This window comes from Bufo bufo, chromosome 6 (assembly GCF_905171765.1).
Source record: "Bufo bufo chromosome 6, aBufBuf1.1, whole genome shotgun sequence".
Taxonomy (NCBI): Eukaryota; Metazoa; Chordata; class Amphibia; order Anura; family Bufonidae; genus Bufo; species Bufo bufo.
Window position 1 is genome coordinate 379,565,203 of NC_053394.1, and position 26,232 is coordinate 379,591,434.

General features: G+C 46.2%; 1 protein-coding gene and 2 long non-coding RNA genes across 3 annotated transcripts in view; all 3 read left to right on the plus strand.

Annotated features, from left to right (window-relative positions):
• Nucleotides 1-21,430, plus strand: part of LOC121003574 — a 42,579-nt gene extending 21,149 nt beyond the window's left edge. Inside the window, exons 2-3 of the long non-coding RNA XR_005779515.1 lie at nucleotides 21,100-21,243; nucleotides 21,373-21,430. This is a non-coding gene — a long non-coding RNA (uncharacterized LOC121003574). The remainder of the gene's footprint in view (nucleotides 1-21,099; nucleotides 21,244-21,372) is intronic.
• Nucleotides 1-26,232, plus strand: part of LOC121003517 (zinc finger protein 208-like) — a 1,049,660-nt gene that overhangs the window by 678,313 nt on the left and 345,115 nt on the right. The window lies entirely within an intron of this gene.
• LOC121003609 overlaps nucleotides 21,883-26,232 on the plus strand; it is a 34,863-nt gene continuing 30,513 nt past the window's right edge. The window contains exons 1-2 of the long non-coding RNA XR_005779551.1: nucleotides 21,883-21,936; nucleotides 25,292-25,394. This is a non-coding gene — a long non-coding RNA (uncharacterized LOC121003609). The remainder of the gene's footprint in view (nucleotides 21,937-25,291; nucleotides 25,395-26,232) is intronic.

The window sequence follows — 26,232 nt, forward strand, 5'->3', positions numbered from 1 at the left end:
TGTTAAAGGGGCGGTCACTGTGAAAGTCACTGTTAAAGGGGCGGTTACTGTGAAAGTCACTGCTTAAAGGGGCAGTCACTGTAAAAGTCACTTTTATAGGGGTGGGTACTGTGGAGATCTCTGTTAAAGGGATGGGCACTGTGGAAGTCACTGTTGAAGGGGCGGGTACTGTAGAGGTCACTGTTATGGTGGAAACTGTTGATATCTTTTAACGACACACGGAAACATAAAATGAAATAGATGAAATATACCTGTGCGAAGCCGGGTCCTTCTGCTAGTCTCTTATATATATAAAAATGAGTTTCTGTCTGTCTGTCTGTCTAGACGTTCTTTATGCGCGACCAAACGACAGGACCGATCTTCACCAAATTTGGCACACAGGTACATCAGGTGTCCGGGAAGGTTTTAGACCGGGTCTCAGCTCTCTAGGACGTACCGTTACTGAGATATTCCCAAAAAATTAGCCTACCCTCCCAAATACAAGCCTGCAATTCTTTCTCTTCAAAACCCAACTGCCATAAACACAGTTTTACTCCAGGTTTCCATAACAACCCAGCCATATTTCTTTACTGCTTAAAGGGGCGGTCACTGTGAAAGTCACAGTTAAAGGGGCGGTCACAGTGAAAGTCACAGTTAAAGGGGCGGTCACTGTGACAGTCATTGTTAAACGGGCGGTCACAGTGAAAGTCACAGTTAAAGGGGCAGGCACTGTAGAGGTCACTGTTATGGGGGAAACTGTTGATTTTTTTTACGACACACGGAAACATAAAATGAAATAGGTGAAATATACCCGTGCGAAGCCGGGTCCTTCTGCTAGTCTCTTATATATATAAAAATGACTTTCTGTCTGTCTGTCTGGACGTTCCTTATGCGCGACCAAACGACTGGACCGATCTTCACCAAATTTGGCACACAGGTACATCAGGTGTCCGGGAAGGTTTTAGACCGGGTCTCAGCTCTCTAGGACATACCATTCCTGAAATATTCCCCCAAAATGAGCCCCCCCAATACAAGCCTACAAGTCTTTCTCTTTAAATCCCAACTGCTATAAACACTGTTTTACTCTAGGTTTCCATAACAACCCAGCCATTTTTCTTTACTGCTTAAAGGGGCTGGCACAGTGGAGGTCACTGTTTTTAAAGGGGCGGGCACTGTGGAGGTCACTGTTATTAAATGGGCGGGCACTGTGGAGGTCACTGTTATTAAATGGGCGGGCACTGTGGAGGTCACTGTTATTAAATGGGCGGGCACTGTGGAGGTCACTGTTATTAAAGGGGCGGGCACTATGAAGGTCTCTGTTAAAGGGGCGGGTACTGTGGAAGTCACTGTTAACGGGGCGAGCACTGTGGAGGTCACTGTTAAAGAGGCGGTTACTCTTAAATCGACAGGCAATGTGGAGGTCACTGTTAACCTCTTGTGGACACATGACGTACCGGTACATCATGATATCCTGATACTTAAAGAGAACCTGTCACCAGGATTTTGTGCATAGAGCTGGGGACAGCTCATCTGCAATACCCAGTCCCCATAACTCTCTGCGCTTTTATTGTGTTAAAAAACTGTTTTGAACAATATGCAAATGACCTGATATGAGTCCTGTATCCGGAGATGAGTCAAGCGGAAAGAAGCCCAGCACCGCCCCGCGTCCTCCGAATATCCTCCTTGCTGGCTGACGTCACAGAGCTGGAGCGCCGAAATCTCGCGATGCGCGAGCTAGCGCATGCGCAGTGTCGGCATCATGTTCATTCCCTGTACTGGCATCAGCACAGGGAACGAACTACGCATGCGCTAGCTCGCGCATCGCGAGATTTCGGCGCTCCAGCTCTGTGACGTTAGCCAGCAAGGAGGAGATTCGGAGGACACGGGGCGGTGCTGGGCTTCTTTCCACTTGACTCATCTCCGGATACAGGACTCCTATCAGGTCATTTGCATATTGTTCAAAACTGTTTTTTACCACAATAAAAGCGCAGAGAGCTGTGGGGACTGGGTATTGCAGATGTGCTAGCGGCCATCTAGCAGCCCATGTCCCCAGCTCTATGCACAAAATCCTGGTGACAGGTTCTCTTTAAGGACACATGTGTAGTTAGATAAGATAAGATGCCTTTATTGTCACTGTACAATACAATGTAATACAATGTACAATACAATGAAATGTTGTTTAGTTTAAATGTCAGTTCCTGTTCCTCTGTCCATGGCATCTAGGATTGCTCCAAAGCATTACACTAGAAAAAACAAAACATTGCACTAGAAAGCATTACTATTCCCAGTTCACAGCATATATATACACTTACCTAAAGAATTATTAGGAACACCTGTTCTATTTCTCATTAATGCAATTAGCTAGTCAACCAATCACATGGCAGTTGCGTCAATGCATTTAGGGGTGTGCTCCTGGTCAAGACAATCTCCTGAACTCCAAACTGAATGTCAGAATGGGAAAGAAAGGTGATTTAAGCAATTTTGTGCGTGGCATGGTTGTTGGTGCCAGACGGGCCGGTCTGAGTATTTCACAATCTGCTCAGTTACTGGGATTTTCACGCACAACCATTTCTAGGGTTTACAAAGAATGGTGTGGAAAGGGAAAAACATCCAGTTTGCGTCAGTCCTGTGGGCAAAAATGCCTTGTGGATGCTAGAGGTCAGAGGAGAATGGGCCGACTGATTCAAGCTGATAGAAGTGCAACATTGACTGAAATAACCACTCGTTACAACCGAGGTATGCAGCAAAGCATTTGTGAAGCCACAACACGCACAACCTTGAGTAGGATGGGCTACAACAGCAGAAGACCCCACCGGGTACCACTCATCTCCACTACAAATAGGAAAAAGAGGCTACAATTTGCACGAGCTCACCAAAATTGGACTGTTGAAGACTGGAAAAATGTTGCCTGGTCTGATGAGTCTCGATTTCTGTTGAGATATTCAAATGGTAGAGTCCGAATTTGGTGTAAACAGAATGAGAACATGTATCCATCCTCTGATGGCTACTTCCAGCAGGATAATGCACCATGTCACAAAGCTCGAATCATTTCAAATTGGTTTCTTGAACATGACAATGAGTTCACTGTACTAAAATGGCCCCCAGAGTCACCAGATCTCAACCCAATAGAGCATCTTTGGGATGTGGTGGAACGGGAGCTTCCTGCCTTGGATATGCATCCCTCAAATCTCCATCAACTGCAAGATGCTATCCTATCAATATGGGCCAACATTTCTAAAGAATGCTACCAGCACCTTGTTGAATCAATGCCACGTAGAATTAAGGCAGTTCTGAAGGCAAAAGGGGGTCCAACACCGTATTAGTATGGTGTTCCTAATAATTCTTTAGGTGAGTGTATATAGCAAGAGCAAAGTAGGAAGTGCTTATGAGTATATATACACACTGATTCAGACACCACTGCAGACAAGAGATCATTATGGGTTCATGAATGCAGCAGTCACTTTCAGTCTGTGGTAGTTTCTATCCTAGGAGGGGGCAATAGTCTCTGAGCATTTAAGAGACTGATTGCTTTGGGGTAAAAGCTGTTCTTCAGCCTAGTGGTGTGGGCGTGTAGGGCTCTAAGACGCCTACCAGAGGGTAGGGGAATGAAAAGGCTGTGGCCGGGGTGAGTTGGACCGCCACGCGGCGGACGCTGATCGAAACAAGGCACCCTCATACAATGCGCGGGGGGGTCCCCCTTGTATCGGCAATTCAGACCTGAGGTTTGCAGCGTTTACGGGTGTTGCTGCGGTGATCGGAGGTGCCATCGGGTCCCCGTTCGGTTGTAATGGGGACCCGATGGCATGGAAGGCAATACCTTCAGGTGAAGAGCCTGTGAGATCCAGCCCCCTGGATCTCACAGGCAGGAAGCTGTATGAGTAATACACACTGTATTACTCATACAGCCAATGCATTCCAATACAGAAGTATTGGAATGCATTGTAAAGGGGATTAGACCCCAAAAGTAGAAGTCCCAAAGTGGGACAAAAAATAAAGTGAAAAAAAAGTGGAAAAATTTAAGTTTTCCCCCCAAAAATGAAAAGTTTCAAGTAAATAAAAAAAACAAAACGTAATTTCCCCCAAATAAAGTAAAAAGAAAATTGGGAAAAAATATGGAAAAAAAAAGTAGACATGTTAGGTATCGCCGCGTCCATATCGACCGGCTCTATAAAAATATCACATGACCTAACCCTTCAGATGAACACTGTAAAAAAAATAAAAAAAAATACTGTCCTAAATAACCAATTTTTTTTCACCTTACATCACAAAAAGTACAACAGCAAGCGATGAAAAAGGCGTATGCCCACCATAATAGTACCAATCTAACCGTCACCTCACCCCGCAAAAAATGAGCACCTACCTGAAACAATCACCCAAAAAATGAAAAAACTATGGCTCAGAATATGGAGACACTAAAACAAGATTTTTTTTTTTTGTTTTAAAAAAGCTGTTATCGTGTAAAATTTAAGTAAATTATAAAAAAGTATAAATATTAGGTATCGCTGCGTCCTACTAATGGCATGGCTGTGATTGGCCAGTGCAGCATGTGACCCAGGCTATAATGTAGGGAGAGGATGCTGCTGGTGATTTCAGGGAGAGAATAGGAGAGAATCTTTGTTCAGAACTGGAATCTAACTCAGCGAACTACATACATTTAGTTGTGTGGGTGCAGGGCACAATCTTTTTACCCTGCCCTGAGCCCAGTGACAGAAAAAAATAATCTTTTATCCGTCTGTTAGTTAGGTGGGCGGCGGTGGCGGCCATTTTATGCAAGCTCCGTGCACCAGCACTGCATCTGAGCTTTTGTGACATTAAAATCCAAGCTTGAAAACCTGCACTAATAATCTGGTTTTAAAAAATTACCCTTTTTTGGCAATATACAACATCTGGTGCATTTGGATTAGTCAGTGTGCAATTTAAGCTAGAAATACAGCCATCACTTTCGGGGTTTTTAAAAACACACTTTTTTGCCAAAATACCCAATTTTATAGCCCTTGCAGCATCAGCACGTGTGAAATTCAAGGGTTATATACTGCTGTCATATTCAGTTATTAAACAAACACCTGTTTTGGTCAAAAAAGTTGATTTTGCAGCCTTTGCTGCATATGTCATTGTGAGATACAGCCTTTACATACTGTGGTTTTATTCAGTTTTTTTAAATAGTTATTTTAGGCACAAATCTTTAATTGCGGCCTAGTCTGGATAAGGGCGTGTGAGATACAGTCTTTACATACTGTGGTTCTATTCAGTCATTTGAAAAACAGCCATTTTGGGCACAAATCTATAATTCTGGCCTAGTGTGGATCAGGGCGTGTGAGATACACCCTTTTATATACAGTGGTTATATTCTTCTATTAATAAAACACCCTTTTTTGGCAAAATACACAATTTGTCTGGCCTTGCACCATCAGCACGTTTGAAATTCAAGGGTTATATACTGCTGTCATATTCAGTTAATAAACAAACACCCATTTTGGGCACAAATCTTTAATTGCGGCCTAGTCTGGATCAGGGCGTGTGAGATACACCCTTTATATACTGTGGTTCTATTCTGCTATTAATTAAACACCCATTGAGGGCAAGATCCTAAATTTGAGAAATATGAGGAGAGCATCAAATAAGGGACGTGGTCCAGGTCGTGGTGCTGCTGGTGCAGCTCCTGTTGGACATGGTCGATCTGTGAAAGCTACACGCACAAGTGAAACCCCTTCCTCAGGTGCGAGTAGGCAACAGAACCTGCAGCGGTATTTGGTCAGGCCTAATGCGGCTCTATGAATGGTGAGGCCTGAACAATTACAGGCGATAGTAGATTAGGTTGCTGACAGTGCCTCCAGTTCCTTCACATTGTCTCCCACCCAGTCTCCTGCTGAAAGGTCAGAGTTGGCACCTGCAGCCGATGTCCATCAGTCTTTCACCTCACCCCCTTGCAAATCAGCCAAGCAGTCTGAGCCCCAAGTCATGCAGCAGTCTCTTCTGCTTTTTGATGACTCTGTTAGCAGGGTTTCCCAGGGCCATCCACCTAGCCCTGCCCCAGAAGTGGAAGAGATTGAGTGCACCGATGCCCAACCACTTATCTTTCAAGATGAGTACATGGGAGGACCATCGCAGCACGTCTTGGATGATGAAGAAACACAGGTGCCAACTGCTGGGGGTTTTGAAAGTGTGCAGACCGACAAGGAGGGCAAAGATGAAGACTGGGTGGAAGATGATGTGGAGGACTATGAGGTCCTCGACCACACATGGAATCAAGGTCATGCAAGTGACCTATGTAGTTCGGAGGAAGAGGCGGTGGTTGCACAGAGCCACCAGCACAGCAGAAGAGGGAGCAGGGTGCAAAGGCGGAGCGGCTGTCCCCTAGACAGTACGTCTGCTACTGCCCACCACAGCAAGGGACCGAGCACACCAAAGCCAGCTCCAAGGAGTTCCCTGGCATGGCAGTTCTTTAGACAATGGGCTGACGACAAGACACGAGTGGTTTGCACGCTGTGCAATCAGAGCCTGAAGCGAGGCATAAACGTTCTCAACCTGATCACAACCTGCATGACCAGGCATCTAAGTGCAAAGCACGAGCTGCAGTAGAGTAGACACCTCAAAAACCAAGAAAGGTCTCTGGCTCCTCCTGCTTCCTCTTCTGCTGCAGTCTCGGCCTCTTCATCCACCTCTGGAGTGACAGTGCCACCTGCCGCCCCGCAAACAGAGGATCTGCCAGAAACACCACCACCTGGGTCACCAAGCATCTCCATAATGTCCCACGGAAGCATTCAGCTCTCCATCTCCCAAACACTAGAGAGGAAGAGGAAGTACCCCCCTACCCACCCGCGATCCCTAGCCCTGAATGCCAGCATTTCTAAATTACTGGCCTTTGAAATGCTGTTATTCGGTCTGGTGGAGACGGATAGTTTTAAAGGCCTTATGGTGGTGGCTGTCCCACAGTACGTCGTGCCCAGCCGACACTACTTTTCCAGGTGAGCCATCCCTTCCTGCACAACCAAGTAGGGGACAAAATCAAGTGTGCACTGCGCAACGCCATCTGTGGCGAGGTGCACCTGACTATGCATACGTGGACCAGTAAGCACGGTCAGGGAAATTATATCTCCATAACAGCACACTGGGTAAATGCAGTGGCGGCTGGGCCTGAGGCGGATAGCAGTTTGGCGCATGTCCTTCCACCACCGAGGATTGCAGGGCGCTTCAGTTTGCCTCCTGTTGCTTCCTCCTCCTACTCCGCTTCCTCATCCTCTACCGAATCCTCATCCGGTCAGCGTAACACTTTCACCACCAACTTCAGCACAGTCAGGGGTAAACGACAGCAGGCAGTTTTAAAACGTATCTGTTTGGGGGACAAACCCCACACCACGCAGGAGCTGTGGACGGGCCTCGAACAACAGACTGACGAGTGGTTGGTGCCAGTGAGCCTCAAGCCTGGCCTGGTGGTGTGCGATAATGGGCGAAATCTCGTAGCAGCTCTGGGACTAGCCGGTTTGACGCACATCCCTTGCCTGGCGCATGTGCTGAATTAGGTGGTGCAGAGATTCCTTAAAAATTACCCCGATATGTCAGAGCTGTTGCATAAAGTGCGGGCCGTCTGTGCGTGCTTTCGGAGATTTCACCCTGCTGCTGCTCGCCTGTCAGCGCTGCAGCGTAACTTCGGCCTTCCCGCTCACCGCCTCATATGCGACTTGCCAACAAGGTGGAACTCCACCTTGCACATGCTGGCCAGACTGTGCGAGCAGCAGCAGGCGATAGTGGAGTTTCAGCTGCAGCACGCACGGGTGAGTTGCTCGGCGGAACAGCACCACTTCACCACCAATGACTGGGCCTCCATGCGAGACCTGTGTTCCTGTGTACACTGTTTTCAGTACTCCACCAACATGGCCAGTGCCGATAACGCCGTTCTCAGCATTACTATCCCACTTCTATGCCTCCTTGAAAAAACGCTCCTGGCGATGATGGAAGAGGATGCCACATGATGGAAGAGGATGCCACAGGAGGAGTAGGAGGAAGAGGGATCATTTCGTAGGGTTTCCGGCCAGTCATTCCCAAGTGGCTCCGAGGGTGGGTTCCTGCACCAACAAACGCCAGGTACACAATTGTCCAGCCAGGGCACAGTTCTGGAGGATGACGAGATGGAGGATGAGGAGGAGGAGATGGAGGAGGAGGAACCATGTTCACAGCAGGGTGGCACCCAGACCAGCTCATGGCCATCACTGGTGCGTGGATGGGGGGATACAGAGGACACAGACGATACACCTCCTACAGAGGACAGCTTTTCGTTGCCTCTGGCACACATGAGCGATTACATGCTGCAGTGTCTCCGCAACGACCGCCGAGTTGCCCACATTCTAACTTGTGCTGATTACTGGGTGGCCACGCTGCTGGATCCCCATTACAAGGACAATGTACCGTCCTTAATTCCCTCACTGGAGCGTGATCGTAAGATGCGCGAGTACAAGCGCACGCTGGTAGACGCGTTGCTGGTGGCATTCCCACTTGACAGCGGGGGCACAGTGGAAGCACAAGGCGAAGGCAGAGAACGAGTAAGAGGTCGCCAACGCAGCTGGGGCACTGCCAGCACCTCAGAAGGCAGGGTTGGCATGGCCGAAATGTGGAAAAGCTTTGTCAGCACGCCACAACAACCAGCACCACCAGCTGATATGGAACCTCTTAGCAGGAGGCAGCATTTCACCAACATTGTGGAGCAGTATGTGTGCACACGCCTACACGTACTGAATGATGGGTCTGCCCCCTGCAACTTCTGGGTCTCCAAATTGGGCACATGGCCTGAGCTTGGCCTTTACGCCTTGGAGGTGCTGGCCTGCCCCGCAGCCAGTGTATTGTCTGAACGTGTGTTTAGCACGGCAGGGGGCGTCATCACAGACAAGCGCAGCCGCCTGTCCACAGCCAATGTGGACAAGCTCACGTTCATTAAAATGAACCAGGCATGGATCTCTCAGGGCTTGTCCGTACCTTGTGCAGAATAGACATGTATACCGGCACTAACCACCCATTGTTATACTGCAGCGCAATTGCTCATTCTGTATTTTGGATATTTCACACTCTTTTAGAGTGTACCCTAATTTAAAAAAATTAAATTAAAACCAAAAACCTGTGTTGGCTACCTCGTCCTCCTCCACCGCCGCTTCCACCTACACCACTACGTCCACCGTCTGCTCAAACTCCTACTCCATATGGAACTCCACCTCTTAAATCAATTTTTTTATTTGTACGTATTTTATTTTATATAATTTCACTACTTTGTCAGTTAATTTTTTTTTGTGAAATCCAGCAATTTTTGGGTGTATAGTACCACTGCTATACCAAGTAGACAGGTTTAAAAAATAAAATAAAAAATCATTTACATTTTCGGGTGAAATTCGCCAATTTTTGGATGTATAGTACCACTGCTATACCTAGTAGACAGACAGTTTTTTTAAAAAAAAATTGTCAGTTACATTTTTGGGTAAAATTCGACAATTTTTGGGTGTAATATAACTCTCCTCTACCTAGTTGACAGCTTAATAGATTTCAATAATTTTTCTGTTACATTCTTGGGTTGACATTATACAATTTTAGACGTGAATAAACACCTGCTATGCATAGGTGACAGGGAATAAAATTTAATATATTATTCAGTAATTAATGCACGCCACATCCTTTCATTCAATGCTTAAACTTTGAAAAGTTTAAAAAGCATAAAAGTCACACTTTTATGCTTTAATAATTTCTCCCATATTTAAACTCTATAATTTTAAAAAATGAATCCTCCCTTGGATGTGGTCTCTTTTTCTCACGCTCCCTCTCTGGCCTGAAACCCTGATTCCCCGCCACCCGTGATCACCATGGTAGGCGCATAAAAGAACATCGAAAGTTGATAGAGCAGATATCAAATTGGATCGTGAACATCACGGGGACGTGCGACATGGTGGGGCAGTAAGTGTGCACACGCCTACACGAACTGACTGACAGGGGTCAGCCCCTGCAACTTTTGGGTCTCCAAATTGGGCACATGGCCTGAGCTTGCCCTTTACCCCTTGGAGGTGCTGGCCTGCCCTGCAGCCAGTGTATTGTCTGAACGTGTGTTTAGCATGACTGGAGGGGGTTATCACAGGTTATATTTCCCAATGTTTTGGGGTGTACCCTAATTTTAAAAATAACATTTAAAACAACAAAGCAGTGTAGGCTACCTCCTCCTCCTCCACCGCCGCTTCCACCTACAACCTCCTACTCCATATGGACCTCGTCCTCCTAGATCAAGATTATAATTTTTTATCTTTACCTATTTTATGTTTTTTAAAGTAATTTCCCTATCCACATTTGTTTGCAGAGCACTTGCCATGCTCTTAACCACATTTTGATGCCATTTGCAGCCCTCTTGCCCTTTCCATGACATTTTTACAGCCATTTTAGTGCTCAAAAGTTCGGGTCCCCATTGACTTCAATGGGGTTCGGGGTCAAGTTCGGGTACAGAACTCGAACTTTTTTCTCAAGTTCGGCCGAACCTGTCGAACCCGAACATCCAGGTGTTCGCTCAACTCTACTCTCCACCACTTCTTCCCCAGGACTTCTCTTCACTGCAGAGCGTCATCCTTTCCTGCACTGGTCGCATGATGGTGACATCATCGCAGGTCCTCAACCACTGCCTTCAGCACTTATCACATGGACTTTGATGTCATCACAGGTCCTTCCAATACATTAGATTCAATTGTATTGTCAGCAAAACAGTTGTATCTATCTGACAGGCAGTACATTTGGTACCTGAGACAAAACATCTGGGGCCCAGGCCCCAAATGTTTTAACCTAGAAACGCCTCCGTCCCTGACTTTCTGTAAGTGTGATTTACTCCTCTTTATCTTTTCTGCGAGGTCCGGAGCTGAAAACAAACAAAGTGGAGTAAGGAAATGGACATCACAGCAATACAGTGATGGCAGATTTCACAGAAGTGATGTGTTCCCTGCTTCTTAGTGAAATGCATCTAGCTGTGCAGCTGAAACAGGGAATAATATGTCCAAAAAATACAATCGGGAAGCCCAAAAAAGAAGCACAGCAATTATACAAACTTTACTGGAAACATTCTACATTTTTCAAACCAGCACCTGGATCTGAATACTTTCATATTAGCATGTAATTAAAAATTATGTGTAACCACATATACATGTATCTGTATAAGCGCCACCAACTGATTGTTCAGGTGTATTGGGAGCTGGACCCTTATATTGATCTTTTATTGATGACCTATCCTGAGTACATGCTGGAGAAACCTTTTAAGGACCGCTGCATTTCATCATGCTGCTTGTTAAACATAGTAACATAGTATATAAGGCCGAAAAAAGACATTTGTCCTTCCAGTTCGGCCTGTTATCCTGCAAGTTGATCCAGAGGAAGGCAAAAAAAAAACAACTGGGAGGTACCAGCCAATTTTCCACACTTAAGGGGGAAAAATTCCTTCCCGACTCCAATTAGGCAATCCAGGCAAACTCCCTGGATCAACAACCCCTCTCTAGTAGCTATAGCCTGTAATATTATTACACTCCAGAAATACATCCAGGCCTCTCTTGAATTATTTTATTGTACTCACCATCACCACCTCTTCAGGCAGAGAGTTCCATAGTCTCAATGCTCTTACCGTAAAGAATCCTTTTCTATGTTTGTGTACAAACCTTCTTTCCTCCAGACGCAGAGGGTGTCCCCTCGTCACAGTAACAGTCCTGGGGATAAATAGATGATGGGATAGATCTCTGTACTGACCTCTGATATATTTATACATAGTAATTAGATCTCCCCTCAGTCGTCTTTTTTCTAAAGTGAATAACCCTAATAACTCTAATGTGTCTGAACCCTCTCCAGCTCTGCTATATCTGCTCTGTTCACAGGAGCCCAGAATTGTACACAGTACTCTATGTGTAGTCTGATTAGTGATTTGTAAAGTGGTAGGACTATATTCTCATCACGGGCATCTATGCCCCTTTTGATGCAACCCATTATCTTATTGGCCTTGGCAGCCGCTGCCTGAATTTTGTTTTTACTGCTTAGTTTGCTGTTTATTAAAATTCCTAGGTCCTTTTCCATGTCAGTGTTATCAAGTGTTTTACCATTTAGCATGTACGGGTGATTTGCATTATTCCTTCCCATGTGCATAACTTTACATTTGTCAGTGTTAAACCTCATCTGCCACTTATCTGCCCAAGCCTCCAATCTATCCAGATCTATCTGTAGTAGTATATTGTCCTCCTTAAGTGTTAATTACTTTACACAATTTAGTGTCATCTGCAAAAAATTATATTTTACTGTGAAAGCCTTCTCCAAGATCATTAATAAATATATTGAAGAGAATAGGGCCCAATACTGACCCCTGAGGTACTCCGCTAGTGACAGTGACCCAATCTGAGTGTTTACCATTAAAAACCACCCTCTGTTTTATATCATTGAGCCAGTTACTTACCCACTTACAGACGTTTTCTCTTAGTCAGAGCATTCTTATTTTATATACTAACCTTTTATGTGGTACAGTGTCAAATGCTTTGGAGAAGTCCAAATACACGACATCCATTGATTCGCCGCTGTCAAGTCTAGAACTTACCTCCTCATAGAAACTGATTAAATTAGTTTGACATGACCGATCCCTCATGAAGCCATGCTGATATGATGTTATTTGCTTGTTTTCATTTAGATCCTCCAAAGCATCTCTTAGAAAACCTTCAAACAGTTTACCCACAACAGATGTTAAACTTACCGGCCTATAATTTCTGGGGTCTGTTTTTGCACCCTTTTTGAATGTTGGCATCACATTTGCTATGCGCCAATCCTGTGGAACACCCCCTGTGAGTATAGAGTCTGTAAATATCAGAAATAAGGGTCTGGCTATGACATTACTTAATTCTCTTAGGATACGTGGGTGTATGCCATCTGGTCCTGGCGATTTGTCTATTTTAATCTTTTTAAGTCGCTGTTGTACTTCTTCCTGGGTCACACAGGGCACTTTTAATAGGGAATTTACTTTTACATTCTGAATTTCATCTAACAGTTTATTTTCCTCAGTGGAGAAAAAAAATACTTAATAGCTTTGCTTTCTCCTCGTCGCTCTTTGCAACTTCCCCCTCATTGCTCTGTAGAGGGCCGTCACCTTCAGATTTATACTTTTTACCATTTATATAATTTAAAACATTTTAGGGTTAGTTTTTCTCTCTTTGGCAATTAATCTCTCGGTCTCTAGTTTGGCAGCTTTTATTTGTTTTTTACATATTCTTTTTTTTTCCTTAGTTTTTCAGTTCTTCCTCACTACCCTCCTGTTTTTAGTGATTTAAATGATTTCTTTTTGTCATTTATTGCTTTCTTTACAGCTCTATTTATCCACATTGGCTTCTTCTTGTTCCTTAACCCTTTATTCCTATAAGGTATGCACCTCTCACAATTAGATTTCAGGAGGCTTTCAAAAATATCCCATTTTGTGGCCGTATCCTTATTGTTGAGGACTTTGTCCCAGTTAGTTAGGCCTATGGCCTCTCTTAGCTGGCTAAATTTAGCTTTTTTGAAGTTTGGTATTTTTGTTCCTCCCTGTAGAAACACTTGTATGAAGGATAATTGGAAGGTTATTACTTTATGGTCACAACCTGCACATCTGTTGTTGTGTCAGGTCTATTGGTTAATACTAGAGTTGAGCGAACACCTGGATGTTTGGGTTCGAGAAGTTCGGCCGAACTTCCCGGAAATGTTCGGGATCCGAACTCGACCCGAAGTTCGCCCCGAACTCGAACCCCATTGAAGTCAATGGGGACCCAAACTTTTCGGCACTAAAAAGGCTGTAAAATAGCCTTAAAAAGGGCTAGAGGGCTGCAAAAGGTAGGCCCAAACAAATGTGGATAGGGAAATGAATAAAAATAAAAATAAAATAAATTAAAATTAACTAAGATCAATTGGAGAGAGGTCTCATGGCAGAGAATCGGGCTTCATGTCATAGCAGAGAATCAGGCTTCATGTCATAGCAGAGAATCAGGCTTCAAGTCATAGCAGAGAATCAGGCTTTACGTCACCCACCACTGGAACAGGCCATTGTCAGATATTTAAGCCCCGGCACCCAGACAGAGGAGAGAGGTCCCATAGCAGAGAATCTGGCTTCATGGCATAGCAGAGAATCAGGCTTCACGTCACCCACCACTGGAACAGGCCACTGTCAGATATTTTTAGGCCCCGGCACCCAGACAGAGGAGAGAGGTCCCATAGCAGAGAATCAGGCTTCATGTCATAGCAGAGAATCAGGCTTCAAGTCATAGCAGAGAATCAGGCTTCATGTCATAGCAGAGAATCAGGCTTCACGTCACCCACCACTGGAACAGGCCATTGTCAGATATTTAGGCCCCGGCACCCAGACAGAGGAGAGAGGTCCCATAGCAGAGAATCGGGCTTCATGGCATAGCAGAGAATCAGGCTTCACGTCACCCACCACTGGAACAGGCTACTGTCAGATATTTTTAGGCCCCGGCACCCAGACAGAGGAGAGAGGTCCCATAGCAGAGAATCAGGCTTCATGTCATAGCAGAGAATCAGGCTTCAAGTCATAGCAGAGAATCAGGCTTCAAGTCATAGCAGAGAATCAGGCTTCAAGTCATAGCAGAGAATCAGGCTTCACGTCACCCACCACTGGAACAGGCCACTGTCAGATATTTTTAGTCCCCGGCACCCAGACAGAGGAGAGGTTCATTCAACTTTGGGTTGCCCCGCAATATAATGGTAAAATGAAAATAAAAAAAAGATTGAATGAGGAAGTGCCCTGGAGTACAATAATATAAGGTTAAGGGGAGGTAGTTATAAATGTCTAATCTGCACAAAGGATGGACAGGTCCTATGGGATCCATGCTTGGTTCATTTTTATGAATGTCAGCTTGTCCACATTGGCTGTAGACAGGCGGCTGCGTTTGTCTGTAATGACGCCCCCTGCCGTGCTGAATACACGTTCAGACAAAACGCTGGCCGCCGGGCAGGCCAGCACCTCCAAGGCATAAAAGGCTAGCTCTGGCCACGTGGACAATTTGGAGACCCAGAAGTTGAATTTGGCCGAACCATCAGTCAGTACGTGGAGGGGTGTGCACACGTACTGTTCCACCATGTTAGTGAAATGTTGCCTCCTGCTAACACGTTCCGTATCAGGTGGTGGTGCAGTTAGCTGTGGCGTGGTGACAAAACGTTTCCACATCTCTGCCATGCTAACCCTGCCCTCAGAGGAGCTGTCCGTGACACAGCTGCGTTGGCGACCTCTTGCTCCTCCTCTGCCTTCGCCTTGGGCTTCCATTTGTTCCCCTGTGACATTTGGGAATGCTCTCAGTAGCGCGTCTACCAACGTGCGCTTGTACTCGCGCATCTTCCTATCACGCTCCAGTGCAGGAAGTAAGGTGGGCACATTGTCTTTGTACCGGGGATCCAGCAGGGTGGCAACCCAGTAGTCCGCACACGTTAAAATGTGGGCAACTCTGCTGTCGTTGTGCAGGCACTGCAGCATGTAGTCGCTCCTGTGTGCCAGGCTGCCCAGAGGTAAGGACAAGCTGTCCTCTGTGGGAGGCGTATCGTCATCGTCCTGCGTTTCCCCCCAGCCACGCACCAGTGATGGGCCCGAGCTGCGTTGGGTGCCACCCCGCTGTGAACATGCTTCATCCTCCTCCACCTCCTCCTCATCCTCGTCCTCCTCGTCCTCCAGTAGTGGGCCCTGTCTGGCCACATTTGTACCTGGCCTCTGCTGTTGCAAAAAACCTCCCTCTGAGTCACTTCTAAGAGACTGGCCTGAAAATGCTAAAAATGACCCCTCTTCCTCCTCCTCCTCCTCCTCCTGGGCCACCTCCTCTTCCATCATCGCCCTAAGTGTTTTCTCAATGAGACATAGAAGTGGTATTGTAACGCTGATAACGGCGTCATCACCACTGGCCATGTTGGTGGAGTACTCGAAACAGCGCAACAGGGCACACAGGTCTCGCATGGAGGCCCAGTCATTGGTGGTGAAGTGGTGCTGTTCTGCAGTGCGACTGACCCGTGCGTGCTGCATTTGAAACTCCACTATGGCCTGCTGCTGCTCGCACAGTCTGTCCAGCATGTGCAAGGTGGCCTTCCACCTGGTGGGCACGTCGCATATGAGGCAGTGAGCGGGAAGGCCGAAGTTACGCTGTAGCGCAGACAGGCGAGCAGCGGCAGGATGTGAACGCCGGAAGCGCGCACAGACGGCCCGCACTTTATGCAGCAGCTCTGACATGTCGGGGTAGTTGTGAATGATCTTCTGTACCACCAAATTCAGCACATGCGCCAGGCAAGGGATGTGCGTCAAATCGGCTAGTCCCAGAGCTGCAACGAGATTTCGCCCATTATCGCACACCACCAGGCCGGGCTTGAGGCTCACCGGCAGCAACCACTCGTCGGTCTGTTGTTCTATACCCCGCCACAACTCCTGTGCGGTGTGGGGCCTGTCCCCCAAACATATGAGTTTCAGAATGGCCTGCTGACGTTTACCCCGGGCTGTGCTGAAGTTGGTGGTGAAGGTGTGTGGCTGACTGGATGAGCAGGTGGAAGAAGAGGAGGAGGAAGCTGAGTAGGAGGAGGAGGCTACAGGAGGCAAAGAATGTTGCCCTGCGATCCTTGGCGGCGGAAGGACGTGCGCCAAACAACTCTTCGCATGGGGCCCAGCCGCCACTACATTTACCCAGTGTGCAGTTAGGGAGATATAGCGTCCTCGGCCGTGCTTACTGGTCCATGTATCTGTGGTTAGGTGGACCTTGCCACAGATGGCGTTGCTCAGTGCACACTTGATTTTATCGGATACTTGGTTGTGCAGGGAAGGCACGGCTCTCTTGGAGAAGTAGTGGCGGCTGGGAACAACATACTGTGGGACAGCAAGCGACTTGAGCTGTTTGAAGCTGTCTGTGTCCACCAGCCTGAATGACAGCATTTCATAGGCCAGTAGTTTAGAAATGCTGGCATTCAGGGCCAGGGATCGAGGGTGGCTAGGTGGGAATTTACGCTTTCTCTCAAATGTTTGTGAGATGGAGAGCTGAACGCTGCCGTGTGACATAGTTGAGATGCTTGGTGACGGAGGTGGTGGTGTTGGTGGTACATCCTCTGTTTGCTGGGCGGCAGGTGCCAACGTTCCTCCAGAGGCGGAGGAAGAGGCCGAGGCGGCAGCAGCAGAAGAGGTAGCAGGGGGAGCCTGAGTGACTTCCTTGTTTTTAAGGTGTTTACTCCACTGCAGTTCATGCTTTGCATGCAGGTGCCTGGTCATGCAGGTTGTGCTAAGGTTCAGAACGTTAATGCCTCGCTTCAGGCTCTGATGGCACAGCGTGCAAACCACTCGGGTCTTGTCGTCAGCACATTGTTTGAAGAACTGCCACGCCAGAGAACTGCCTTTGGGGTGCTCGGTCCCAGATGGCGGCGGCCAGTAGCAGACGGACTCTCTTGGCGGCGGGTGTTCTGCTTTTGCCCACTGCTCCCTCTTTTGCTACGCTATTGGCTCGGTCTCGCCACTGCCTCTTCCTCCGAATTCTGAAAGTCAGTGGCACGACCTTCATTCCATGTGGGGTCTAGGACCTCATCGTCCCCTGCATCGTCTTCCACCCAGTCTTCCTCCCTGACCTCCTGTTCAGTCTGCACACTGCAGAAAGACGCAGCAGTTGGCACCTGTGTTTCGTCATCATCAGAGACGTGCTGAGGTGGTATTCCCATGTCCTCATCAGGAAACATAAGTGGTTGTGCATTAGTGCATTCTATCTCTTCCACCCCTGGGGAAGGGCTAGGTGGATGCCCTTGGGAAACCCTGCCAGCAGAGTCTTCAAACAGCATAAGAGACTGCTGCATAACTTGAGGCTCAGACAGTTTCCCTGATATGCATGGGGGTGATGTGACAGACTGATGGGCTTGGTTTTCATGCGCCATCTGTGCTCTTTCTGCAGAAGAATGGGTGGGAGATAATGTGAACGTGCTGGATCCACTGTCAGCCACCCAATTGACTAATGCCTGTACCTGCTCAGGCCTTACCATCCTTAGAACGGCATTGGGCCCCACCAAATATCGCTGTAAATTCTGGTGGCTACTGGGACCTGAGGTAGTTGGTTCACTAGGACGTGTGGCTGTGGCAGAACGGCCACGTCCTCTCCCAGCACCAGAGGGTCCACTAACACCACCACGACCATGTCCGCGTCCGCGTCCCTTACTAGATGTTTTCTTCATTGTTACCGTTCACCACAATAAGAAAAAAATTATTTGGCCCAATGTATTGAATTCAAATTCAGGCCTTTTTTTACAGGCACCTAACACTATCTGGCTATCTATTTAGGTACCGTATTACACTAATTCAGGCACAGCAGTAACGACAGATTTAGCTGAATATAAATTGTAGGCCTAGTATTTAGGCGCTGGATGACAGGTATCCCTTTTACGGACAGAATTAGACTTGGAAATGCACGGTAGCGTGTGAAGTTATTGAGGATGACCCTATCCGCACCTTCAATCTAATATACCCTTTTATGGATAGATTTAACCTTGGCCTGAAACCACAAACCACAAATTTAGGGAATTGCTAAGTTGGGAATTGTATTTCAACCCAGAACAAAAACTGTGCTTCGGCAGACAGCAGACAGTTTTACAATTGGCTAGCCACAGCTGAAACACCAGATTTAGGGTACTGCTATTTTGGCAATTGTATTTTACCCCTCAATAAAATAGCAAGCACAGCCAAGCCCCTGATGTAGGATATCTGGCGCACCACAAGACACAAAATGGCCGCCGATCACCCCAGAAAAAAGTGACTGAAAAACGCTCTGGGCAGCCTTAAAACAGTGAGCAATTGAATAGCAGAGGTTGAATGATACACAGCTGTATATCGATCACTTCAGTAAATAAATCCCTGCCTAATCTCACCCTAACAGCAGCAGCTGCATCCTCTCCCTACACTGATCAGAGCAGAGTGACGTGCGGCGCTACGTGACTCCAGCTCAAATAAAGGCTGGGTCACATGCTGCACTGGCCAATCACAGCCATGCCAATAGTAGGCATGGCTGTGATGGCCTCTTGGGGCAAGTAGTATGACGCTTGTTGATTGGCTGCTTTGCCAAGAAAGCGCCGAACACCGAACCCGAACCCGGACTTTTACGAAAATGTTCGGGTCCGTGTTACGGACACCCCAAAATTCGGTACGAACCCGAACTATACAGTTCGCTCATCCCTAGTTAATGCTAAGTCCAGTATGGCCGTCTTTCTAGTCGGGTCCTAAACCAGTTGGGAAGGGTAAATGTCTTTGGTTATTTCCAAGAACGTGTTTCCTTTATGAGATGTACAGCTTTCAGTTTCCCAGTCTATATCTGGGTAGTTGAAGTCCCCCATAATAACCACCTCATTATAATTTTCTGCCTTGTCTATCTCATTTAGTAGTAGATTTTCTGTGGACTCTGGTATATTAGGTGGTTTATAATAAACTCCTATTAGTAATTTGTTATTATTTTTGCCTCCATGTATTTCAACCCACAGTGACTCCATATGTTCATGTCCCTCACTTATATCTTCTCGGACTGTGGTCTTTAGACAGGACTTTACATAAAGGCAGACCCCTCCCCGTCTCCGGTTTTGACTATCCTTTCTAAACAGACTGTAACCTTGTACATTAACCGCCCAGTCATAGCTATCATCCAGCCATCTCTCTGTTATTCCCACTATGTCATAGTCCTCCTCACACATCACTAATTCCAGTTCCCCAGTTTTATTAGTCAGGCTTCTGGCATTAGTATACATACAATTAAGAGGTTTATGTATATTTTTTACCCTACACCTTTCCTTCTGAACTGTTCTAGTCCCTCCTTCCATTCCTCCCCCATTCCCACTACCTTGCCCCCGGTCTCTATCTGCACTATCTTCCCATCCTATAACGTAATTACCCTCCCCCCAGTCCCTAGTTTAAACACTCCTCTAACCTTCTTGCCATCTAGCCAAAACAGTTGCCCCTTTTCCATTAAGTTTCAGCCCATCCCTACGATATAGCCTATAGCCGACAGAAAACACTACCTTTGTGGTCCTTGCCCTAAGCTTTTGACCTAAATCCCTAAAATCATTTTTTTTCTAACTTTATTATTGGTTCCAATATGGACCATGACCGCTGGATCTTCTCCAGCCCCTCCCAGTAATCTGTCAACCCGATCCGCGATGTGTCGAACTCTAGTGCCAGGAAGACAACACACTGTTTAGCGATCACGGTCTTTGTGACAGATGTCCCTTTCTGTACCCCTAAAAATAGAGTCTCCCACTACCAGAACCTGTCTGGCCTGCCCTGCTCTCCTGGTCCCCTGCTTTCTGGAGCTGACATTCCCCTGACTGGCAGAGGAAGTGTCCGGCTGCAGCAGTGCTGTCACTGAACCGACATGCCCTTCATCTGCCAACCGTGCAAACTTGTTGGGGTGTGACAGATCAGGGCTAGCCTCCCTGGCACTCTTCCCTCTTCCCCACTTTCTAACTGTTACCCAGCTAGCTACCTGACTTTCCTTAGCCTCCTTGCTTTCACCCTCCCCCTCATCTACCCCATACAGTACTTGCTCAGTGAGCAGCAAACTCTTTTCCAAATTGTCAATCTAAATAAATATATTAAACTACAACATCTTTGTGGTTGTGAGGAACTGCCAAAAACCAAATCTGCCAACCCAATGTCTGTCTAGAAAGTAATAATTATCTATAGTTATGTATCTCCAACATATTCCGCAGCGTTTTACAATTACCCAGATAACCTAAGACCTGTAGAATTCTCCAATGCTCCAGCACTGAGGCTCCTGTGGTCTCCTTCAGTCCGTTTACATCACTGCAATGACAATATTGTTTGGAGCTCTAATGGCGGTATGTATATCACCTGAACATTGAGACCTATGATGGTCTATGGTGGTCACGTGCTGTAGCATCACTGATGATGTCTTCTATTGGCTGTAGTGTCATGTGAAGGTGTGACATACCATAAAACTGCCTTGACCTCACACATGTTTCGATCCATATAAAAAGAGAGAACACAACATCTACACTTTATTATCTCCTCCGATGTCTCCTCTTATTATCTCCAGTTATTGTATTTTACATGGGATTTTGATGGATTTTCCATCGTCTCATCTTCTTTACATTCAGGTTCCTACAATATAGGATCCGCTCAGTGGATATCTTCTATATAATACCCTTCTGCTGATTGACCCATGAAAGATGGACAGGGACAAGATGGCGGAGAGTATAATAAATCTCACCCTAGAGATCCTCTTCCGTCTTACTGGAGAGGTAAGAGGTTCACATGATGTCACATTACATCATCTTATCTATGTTATTAACAGATGGACATGACTGGAGAGGTGGGGGACTCTGGAGATGTATGGATTGATATTTATTACTGTGTCTCTCCATAACCAGGACTACACAGTAGTGAAGAAGACCTCTAGTGAGCGCTGTCAGGCCCCTGTGTCTGAAGGATGGGGAAGAACCCTGAGCCCAATCATGGAGCCTCCACCTCGCCCCCTGATACATGAGGAAATCAATAGAGAGAAGATCCTAGAACTTACCAACAAGATGATTGAGCTGCTGACTGGAGAGGTGACACTGCTGGGAATGCTGGGACATTATACAGGAAAGCTATTAAGGGATCGGGGTGATGACTGTATCATTGTGTTGTCAGGTTCCTATAAGGTGTCAGGATGTCGCCATCTATTTCTCCATGGAGGAGTGGGAGTATTTAGAAGAACACAAAGATCTGTACAAGGACGTCATGATGGAGGATCACCGGCCCCTCACATCACCAGGTAATAGACATGACTAAATACACGCGTCCTCTCATTATCTGTATGTAAGGAATGAATTCAGTCACTGGATGTGTTTCCTACAGTTAAGGAAGAGATAAGAACACCGGAGAGATGTCCCAGTCTTCTTCTTCTACAGGATGGTTCAGAAGAACATCACAATGTCCCACAGGATGATAAGGTAGATGGAGATAAGGTCTCATGAAATGATCCCTATTATCTGTAGAAGGCTGTGAAGATCTTGTGTTCAGTCTTGTTTTATCCACCAGTATTATATGTTTTATCCTTATATAATGAGAGAGGTGGAGATGGCAGGATTACAGCTGACCATACACGTTACATGTTGTCTGCAGCTTCTCACAATTTTCTGCCTGTACCAACTTTTAAGATGGCCTTCTCTGTGAACTGCTGCAGATATTTTGTGGTTGCAAAGGAGTGGCACAACAGTTTGCCTTGGGGCCCTTAGAAGTCTAGTTAATCCACTTTGTCCTTACACTATAATCAGTGATAGCAGAGTGTTCTAGTGATGATAGATAATCAGTTCTCACCTCCCCTGTGTTCTCCCCTGTCTTTACACTATAAGCAGTGATAAGCAGGGTGTGCTAGTGGTAATAATCAGTTCTCACCTGTCCCTTATACTAGGTACAGTATCTTCATGCCTGCAGTCATCCCAAAACTGTTAGACAGAACAGGAAGACAGCATTAAAGGTTTTTTTCAGGAATAAGTAACTTTTTACATGTGCCCGCAGCCTCTACTATTGAAAGATTCATACGAACCTGCTACGCTTAGCTTCGGTTATGCACGCTGGCTCCATTATGTCCATCTTCCAGTAAATGTTGTTTGCTTCCTCGCTGGCACAGGCATGGTCACCTCCTTGACTGCAGCCAATAACTGGCTTTAGTGGTGATGTGTCTCTTGTGGACATGTTTCCCCTGAATCCAGTCATTGGCTGCAGCAGAGCAGATAATTATGCCCATTCTGAGGATGTAAACAAGCCATGGACTGAAAGAACTTTGACTTACCGGCTTCACATCCCTTGGGGCGGCCAGCAAGGGCAACTGGTGCACAAACAATGTAATGTTATATACACACAATATAATGTTAGGGATGGAATATAAGGGCTACTCTCCCTTCATTTCAAACTGGTTGGAATAATGAAGCAATCAGATTGGATTTACAGTCAGGAACAGAAGTATTTGAACACCCTGCGATTTTGCAAGTTCTCCCACTTAGAAATCATAGAGGGGTTTGAAATTCACATTGTAGGTGCATTCCCACTCTGAGAGACAGAATTAAAAAATAAATAAATCAGGAAATCACATTGTATGATTTTTTTTTTATAATTTATTTGTCTTGCACTGCTGAACATAAGCATTTGAACACCTGAGAAAATAAGTGTTAATATTTGGTACAGAAGCCTTTGTTTGCAATTACAGAGGTCAAACGTTTCCTGTAGTTCTTGACCAGGTTTGCACACACTGCAATAGGGATTTTGGCCCACTCCTCTAAGACAGTGAACCGGGGAGGGACCCCTAGGATACAGCAAAGTCATGGAATAAGGAAAGCTACACGGACACCAGCTCTTGATGCAAAACAATAACTTTACTGAACAGTAGTATTAACAGTAATAATAACAGTAGTTACAGGGAGTATATCACTTACAATTTAAAATACAGTGGATACCACAAGGTTACACTCCCTTCCCTTAACCCCCAAACGACACTGTTTCACGTGCCCTCAATTCTCTCAGCCTAGACGCTGGAGTAGCCTTGTAGTGTCCAGAATACCCAATACTCCAGGCTCAGAGTCACGGTACCAGCCCAACTGAACAACCGTACCCAAGGCGGCGTACACAGTGGAACCCACAAGTCGATACTGTGCCGGAGGGTAATGTACCTGACCGATGGCGCACATGGCAGAGCCTACAAGTCAATAACTGTGCCGCTGAGTCACTGACCTGGGTATGTCCTATATTCACTGGTTGCTCCAAACCGACAGCAAGTCCCTGCCACAACATGTGACCCTGCAGAACCTGTAACTCTGACCCTCTGTTCCGATCATCTTCCTGATGCCGATACTCATTCCTGCGAACAGAATCCGGATCCACACGGTTCTCTCATACAGTTCACAAAATGGTGGACTGCTTCTTTTCCAAGCTGATCAACTTCACTTTTCATGGCAGCCCCAACCGTTCTCCAGCTGTTCCAGCCTTCTGGGAACAGGTCCTCTCTCTCTCTCTCTGGGAAGCCCTCTGGATCGCTGACCCTGGCCTGGCCTTTATCCGATGGCGACTTACACCAACTCGCAAGTTCTTCCAATCACCATGAGGCCTCACAGGGTCTGTAACCACGTTCCACAGTCCAATTGACCTTCCGGGAACAGATTCTTTCTTCCTTGACAACATCTGCATTGCTGACAGGCATCAGTCACTTCTGACAGTGACTTTGACCCCTCTAAGTTTCACAGACCTGAGGATGACACTGGATTCTGTCTTCCAGTCTCTGCACAAACATGTCTCCTCAGGTCACCATTTCCTGCTCTCTTCCCCTCTGGCAGACACACCAGCATGAGTCATCATCTGTTTTGCATATTCAAATCCCAGAGGGTGCTGGCTGTAGCTGCAAAACAGTGGCCTCTAGTGCCAAAAATGCCAAATGACAGAAACAGCATTCAAGAAAGAGTGGCTGGAAATCTGATGACTTGAGCAGGGGAACCTTTCATGCAATGCATGATTTGAAACCATGACGGCGTAGTGTTCTACCGACTGACCTTTGAATCTGTGGTCCCAGCTCTCTTCATGTCATTGACCAGCTCCTCCCTTGTAGTTCTGGGCTGATTCCTCACCTTTCTTATCATCAGTGATACCCCACGAGGTGAGATCTTACATGGAGCCCCAGTCCGAGGGAGTCTGACAGTCGTCTTTAGCCTCTTCCATTTTCTAACAATTGCACCAACAGTTGATCTATTTTCACCAAGCTGCTTGGCAATTGCCCCGTAGCCCTTTCCAGCCTTGTAAAGGTCCACAATTTTGTCTCTGGTGTCTTTTTTGACAGCTCTTTGGTCTTGCCCGTGGTAGTAGTTGGCGTCTGACTGACTGTGGGGTGGAAAGGGTGCTACTAAGTTGGATTAATAAGTGGAGTAGTGGTGGACTTTTAAAGGCACAGTAACAGGTCTTTGAGAGTCAAAATTCTTGCTGTTTCTCAGGTGTTCAAATACTTATGTGCAGCAGTGCAAGACAAATAAATTCTTTAAAAATCATACAATGTGATTTCCTGAATTTTTATTTATTTATTCTGTCTCAGAGTGGGAATGCACCTACAATGTGAATTTCAGACCCCTCCATGATTTCTAAGTGGGAGAACTTCAAAATGGCAGGGTGTTCGATTACTTCTGTTCCTCACTGTATACAGGAGACCTGCAGATATTTGGGTCAGATAACTCCTGCGGTCATTTTTGTTCGTCTTTTCAGGTCATATAAAACCTTCTACACGACTTTTCCCACCTTCTGATGACTTCTACAATATTTGTTTCACAGCTTGTGAATCCGGGTGAAGATCTGAACAATATTAATTCTACAGAGACATATTTGAGGGGTGATAAGCAGAGTATAGAGTACATTCCTACAGATAACCGCCCAGGTGAGTAGTGACCACTAAGTAACACAGAGAAAACTTATAGATTCTACTCCTTCACTGGATGATAAAACTTTATCTTACGTTTTTAGGTTCTCTCTTCTTTCCGATTTTTTTGCTTTATATTCACCGATTCAGCTAAAATTAAATATGGATGTAAATGTGACAGCGTTATAGGTGATATACAGTATGTATATGATCCATCCTCAGGAGAGGTCATTAATATCAGATGGGAGGCGGATTCAACTCCCGGCAGCCTTGTTGGTCAGATGTATGGAGAGGACACATTGCTCTGCGCACTCTTAGGCCTCTTCCTGGCCATGAATGTGACGTTCATCTGTCATATGGCCTAGGCACAGATTAGTCCCATTCGAGTGAATGGGTCTGAGCTGCGATGCCAAGCACAGCTACTATTCAACAGACGGCGCTGTGCTTGGTAAGCTGGGAGGAGGCTTTGTATTCACTGGAGCTCCGGTGAGCACTGAGGCTTCCTCAGACAGCTGATTGGTGGGGGTGCAGGGACCAGACCTCTGCTGACCTCATATTGAAGAACTATGCTGAGGAAAATCTTGGAGAACCCCTTTAATGATTTGCAAATGATAAAAACACGGAAACAAATTATGCAAAACATCTTGCTTTATTCAGTATTGAGTATGAGAGCCACGTGCATAAATAAATTCACTTACACGCCTTGGCATCCTACCAATGAGGTTTCTAATGATTGTCTGAAGAATGTTCTGCCATGCTGAATGCATTTGGGCAAGCAAATCATCAAGATCTGCTGCTGGAACCTACAGTATCTCACAAAAGTCAGTCCACCCCTCACATTTTTGTAAATATTTTA